This window comes from Catharus ustulatus, chromosome 23, assembly GCF_009819885.2.
Source record: "Catharus ustulatus isolate bCatUst1 chromosome 23, bCatUst1.pri.v2, whole genome shotgun sequence".
Lineage (NCBI taxonomy): Eukaryota > Metazoa > Chordata > Aves > Passeriformes > Turdidae > Catharus > Catharus ustulatus.
The window spans coordinates 5,842,304-5,848,233 of record NC_046243.1 but is presented as its reverse complement, the minus strand read 5'-3'; the positions used below and the strand labels follow the sequence as shown (position 1 = coordinate 5,848,233).

The window sequence follows — 5,930 nt, the reverse complement described above, 5'->3', positions numbered from 1 at the left end:
ATATCATCACTCATGCAGCACAAACTGTGGGACCTGAGGCAATGAGGGGCCAGGATAAAAGGCCAGCCTAACTGGTGGCTCTGTCAACCACTTGTTTCACCTTCTCCTCCTTGGAACCAGGTGAGTTGGAAGCCCCTTTCTCCTCCTCCTATCTCTCTAGGGACCGCTACTGAGCTTTCCAGCCCTTCTTCCCGCCTCCTTGTTCTTCTGGGAATATTCTGCAATGGTGGTGGTGTGGGCAGAGGGGAGACTGTGTGTTCTGGCCAGAGGCTGACGCTGGGCTGAGGTGCTGATTTTCATCCAGGCCAGGCATAGCACGGCTGGGTCTGGCTGAGCTCTGCAGGATTGTGCTGGGTTGAGGCAAAGGATGCCCCAGTTTGGGGCGCACAGTCTGGAGCTTATCAGGCAGCAGGGCTTATCTTGTTTGGGGTGCCTTGTGAGCTGTGTCTCAGGTGTGCATGTGTTCTGCTTCCTCCCTGCCCTGTGTGCCAGCTGCAGTGCCAGGCTCCAGACATGTCCTGCCCTGAGAAGTGCCAGCAGTGCCAACCCTGCAACCCTTGCTGCCAGCCCTGCGGCCCCTGCCCACTGGCCAACAGCTGCAATGAGTGCTGTGTCAGGCAGTGCCAGAGCTCCCACGTGGTCATTGAGCCGCCTGCTGTGCTGGTGACCCTGCCCGGCCCCATCCTCAGCTCCTTCCCCCAGAACACTGCTGTGGGATCCTCACCTCCGCTGCCGTTGGCAGCATCCTCAGCTCTGAGGGAGTGCCCATCAGCTCCGGGGGCTTTGACATCTCCTGCATCACGCGCGGTTATGGTGAGAGATGTTGTCGTCCCTGCTAAAGATGCTGCCGCCAGCATCATTGGGCATGAACCTCCAAGAACTCAGAATACGCTGCCGCAGTGAAGATATAATTTTGGAGAACTAGATTTTGCCTTTCTTGGCTATTATTTCCTTCTTCTGCCTCTCTCCTCTCTTTCCCTTCCTTTCCTGTCCCCACCTCCCAATGCCAGCCTAGTGGCACCATCTGCCCCTCCTCTGTCCCTGCCCCAGTCTGCAGACCAGGCTGCTGGACACACCCATTGCATCTTGTCTTTCCTCCTGATTCTGTCTGCATCCTACCTGCTTTTCTTCTTTAAACTCAATAAATTGTTTTTGCATTCAAACGTGGGCCTCTGATTTCTCATTAATTTCCGTGACAACTCTTCCAGTCTCCTCAGGATTGCTGTGGAAAAGCAGAGAATGAGACTCACCTGGGGATTTTCCTTCTGCCTTTTCCCTTGGGGCTGACAAAGACATCCCTGACAGTGAGGGGGATGAAGCAGTGGAACCAAGTTGCCCCGAGCAATTCCATATTTCTCATTCCAGGAAATGTTCAAGGCTGGGTTTCTCAGGAATTGAGACCCTTGTTTTGGTAGATGCTTTCAGAGCCTTATTTGTGGGGTGGCTGTAGATTCGAAAATGAAATATAAAAATGTTATTTAGGTCCTTTTGCATCCTTGGTGTTTGAGTTGTCCAATTTGCACCACTGAACAACCACCAAACTATGGGGGGAAGGCAGATTAAATTTATTTGCAAAGCTCACTGCAGTGAGGAGGTTGAAGCAGGAGCTTGGGCAGAGATGCACAAGTGGGAACATTGCTCCCCTTGGGCTCAGTCCTTGCTGGCACAGCTCCTCTTTTCATCTATTCCCAGATATGTCTGTGCCAGTGCTTCCAAGTCTCTCAAAACACATGCATTATTTCCAGACTAATTCTGCTTAAACCCCAGGATAAAACAGCAGTAGGCATCCTGCATTGTTTTTTTTTCAACACAGTTGGAGCTGTCTTTGTCAAACATGGTGGGAGCTGCTGAAATGTTGTCCCTGAGCCCATTCCTGCAGCCTTCTGCCCCGGTCGGCAAACTTCACCACTTTGACCCAAGAGCGAAGGTCCATCACTTGTGTGTGAAAGACAATTGGATGAATAACATTTCTGAAAACCACACAGTGGTGCCGCCTTTTTATAGGCATGAACGTACAGTAATTTCACGATCAGAAGCCGCACTGACTATAAGCCGCATCGCCGGATGTTGGCAAACATTTCGTTCTTTGTCCATACACAAGCCACACACAATTATAAGCCGCTCTGTCGTTCGCAGCAAGGACCCACGTGCAACAAAGTTGTCAAATTGCAACAGAATCGTGGTGTGGTGGAGTTTACTCGTTCGGCTCGGGCCGTGAGGGCTCAGGGCTGCCGACGGGGACAGGTGGCGCAGTTCGGCGCTGCCGCTCGGCGGGGCCGCTCGCGGCCAGCTACCACTGGGCTCACTTGCTCCAGCCCGGCGCTGCGTCGCGTTGGCAGGGGTGCACGGAGCCCGCTGGCACCCGCAGTGGTGGTGGGAGGCAGGGATGGCGCCTGCTGACACCCACAGTAGTTGTGATAGGAGGGGAAGGAGCCCCCCCACCTCCTCCCCCGGAGCCGCCGGGCCAGCAGGAGGAAGCGCCCCTGCCTCTCTTGGGCTGCGCTGCCTGAAGGAGGGAGCTGCCCCACCTCCTCCCCCCTGTGCTACGGGCACTGAGCCATCTCCACCCACTGCAAAACAGAGTAAACAATTTGTAACAATCGCACAATGCCGGGTTTTACTGTCAGGTGCTTGACTCGGCACCTGGGTTTGCACTTCCGGGGTTGGAAATGTCAGAAAATTATTCACATATTAGCCGCTCCTGAGTGTAAGCCGCATTTCTGGGTTGGGAGCAAAATTTTAGTCCAAACGGTGCAGTTTGTAATCATGCAATTACTGTAACTTCAATAATCTAAAGAAAAATGATATAAGTGGTCCCTCAGTAAAGAGGGAATTTGCCCAACTATCTCCTTGAAAGAGGAAATGTGGTTTTGCCCTTGGGTCCTGAATGATGTGTCGCTGCTTTCCTGGACACAGTTGTGGGAACATAATTTTTGGGAGATCTGGAAGTGCTGCTGCTTGAATATTAAAAAGAGTCCTCAGCTCATTGGCTTTTCCATGGCCACCCAGAACATCGATGCTACCACTCAGAGCAAGACAATATCGGTACCTTGATCCCTCCAGTTCCATCCCTCATTTGTTGTAAGGTCTTGGTCCCCACCTCACTCCACACCAGTCTGAGTGGTAGCATTCGCCTGGACAGGAAGAGATTGTGTCCCATCCCAGTGGACAAGTCTAGGAGATAAGGCCTGATGGGTGTGTCTCAAACACGGAGAGCTGGATGGCCCTGGAGCCAGCCAAAGCTTGTGGGTGTGTTGGGTGTGGCTGAGGTGCAGTTCACGTTCCCCACAGCAGTCCTGGCAGGGCTGTGCTCTGTGCTGGATGTTACACAGGTGCTGGTAACACTCAGAGATCTGGCTGCTGCTGAGCAGTGCTCACACAGCATCAGCGCTGTTTCTCCAACATTCCCTTGCCCATCAGGAGGTAGGAAGTGGCAAGATCCTGGGAGTGCATCAGGTAGTTGACCCAAATTGAGTAAAAGGGATATTCCATGCCATATGACATGAGCTCAGACACAGCAGCTAAGGAAAGGAGAGACAAGGGTGGGCATTTGTTATTTGCAATGTATGCCTTCAAGTAACACCCAAACACGTGCTCAATCCCTGCTTTCTGAGAAGTAGCCTGATAGAACTTTCTGATTGGAAGTAGAGAAAAAAATAATGGTACGCCTGTTTTTTGTTTTTCCCGGTTTACTTCTGCAGGCACAGTCTTTTGATTTTGTTTTAGCAAACATAAAAATCTTAATATTCTAGTTGTTTACCTTCCTATTCTCTCTGCCTTGTTCCCCTCAGAAGGGGGAGTGATAGAGTGGCTGGAGGGTGCTGGCCATGCAGTCTGGGTCAATCCAACACAGCTGGTCATAACAACCAAGGATTGTCGGTTAGAATATGAGGTGATAACAACCAGTGTGTAACTGGGGCCCAAGGGAGGTAGGGCAGCACTTTTCTGGGAGAAGCATCATTGCTGTGACTCCTGGAGAGAAGTAGAACCGAAGAGAGGAGAAGAAGGGAGGTGGAGAAATGGCATGGACTGTTGACTGAAGGATGACCTAGTAGGGAAGAATCAAAACTTATAACATACCTGAATGGAATGTCACCAGACCATGATCTGGTGTAAAGTCTGAGGCGTATATCCTGGAAATTCTTGGGGCTCTCATCCGGGCCCAGAAAAAAAGAAGCCTTCCAAAAGCAGAAACCAGAAATGAAAAGGCTGCAATGCAGGAAACCAGGACACAGCCCCTACCATTAGCTGGGATGGTGAACATTAGACATGAGTTGGTCACAAAATTACGACTTCCACTAAGGTGCCTCTGGGCCTGAGGCAGAGCAGGACTGCTATAAAAGGCAGCCCAAGTCTCTGTTCTCTCATCCACTTCTCTCAACTCCTCCTCAGGAACCAGGTTAGTAGGAAGCCTCCTCTCCACCTTCTCTTCCTCCTTCTGCTGCAGCTTCAAGACCAGCTCTTTCCTGGCTGTAGGTCTCAGCGGACAGGGGCTGTCATAGCCCAGAGCTGGGAGCTGCTTGTGCTGAGAGAGGGCAGGGTGGAGAAGGTGTTGTCCAGACAGAGAGAGACTGGGATATGGCTGAGGTGGCTCCTGGGCTTTGAGCTGGGCAGTGCAATGTGGGCCAGCAGGTGCCTTGGCTGCAGGCTGTTTGGGTGCAGTGCTGCTCCTCATGTGTCCTCACTTTGTGCTTCTCCCTGCCCTCTGTGCCAGGTGCTCCTGTGACCCCGAGCCATGTCCTGCAACCCTTGCTGCCAGCCCTGCGGCCCCTGCCCGCTGGCCAACAGCTGCAATGAGTGCCTGTGTCAGGCAGTGCCAGAGCTCCCACGTGGCCATTGAGCCGCCTGCTGTGCTGGTGACCCTGCCCGGCCCCATCCTCAGCTCCTTCCCCCAGAACACCGTGGTGGGATCCTCCACCTCTGCTGCTGTTGGCAACATCCTCAGCTGTGGTGGAGTGCCCATCAGCTCCGGGGGCTTTGACCTCTCCTGCATCACCAACTGCTATGGTGGCAGCAGATGCCGTCCCTGCTAAAGTTCCTGGCAATATCATTGTGCAAGAACCTCCATGACCTCAGAATGTGGTGCTTTAATGCAGATGGATCTTTTTGAACATTGCTTTAGCTTACTGTTTCCTTATCCCACTGTCTTCCCTTTCTCTTGCATTCCTTTCCTCTCAGCACCACCCCAAAGCCAGCCTAGTGGGACCTGTTGGCTTCTCACCCTCCCCTCTCTCTGCAGACCAAGCAGATGCACACCCCCACTGGTCCTTAGTGGCCTCTTCATGTGCCCTGTGTGAGTCTCCTCGTTTTCTTCTTTGGACTCAATAAAGTTGCTTTGCATCCTTGCCTTAGTCCTCCGATTCTCTTTTTCATCTGTGGCAAATTCTTCCACTAAGCTGAGTAGAAAACGTAGAGAAGAAGAGGGTGGGACTCTCGAGAGTGGATTTTAGTTTCTACTCTTTTCTGTGGATGCTGATAAACACATCCCTGGCTAGTCCATAGAAATGACTGTCAAGGTGGAGAGGGCAGGGAGGAGGGAACAACAAGGCTTGAGATAGCCTACAGCCTCTTCTCTTCCAACACCATCATCACATGTATGTTTGTCCCTACTTCTGTCCAGAAAGACAGGACTGAGGGGTTTAAGGATTGTATGGTATGAGCCACAAAAAGAGCTAATTTGCTACAACTTTTCTATGGAGTCTCTGCTAGTTCATCCATCACTACCAAACTTCCTCACTGTGTAACACAATAGAAGCAAGTGGGGATATTTTTACCATGGCTACTTTTCCATTTTCAAAGATGTTGTGGATCAATACTGGCTAAATGCAGGCACCCACAAAATTTCTTGGTTCACCCTCTTCTGCTGTAGTTGGGCAAAGGAGTGGGAAGAAAAAAATAATAAAAGGCTCATGAGTTTTGATAAGGACTGG

At 51.6% G+C, this 5,930-nt stretch overlaps 1 pseudogene; it reads left to right on the top strand.

Annotated features, from left to right (window-relative positions):
• Positions 1-4,269: 4,269 nt before the first annotated feature.
• Positions 4,270-5,033, top strand: LOC117006369 (annotated as a pseudogene).
• Positions 5,034-5,930: the final 897 nt, after the last annotated feature.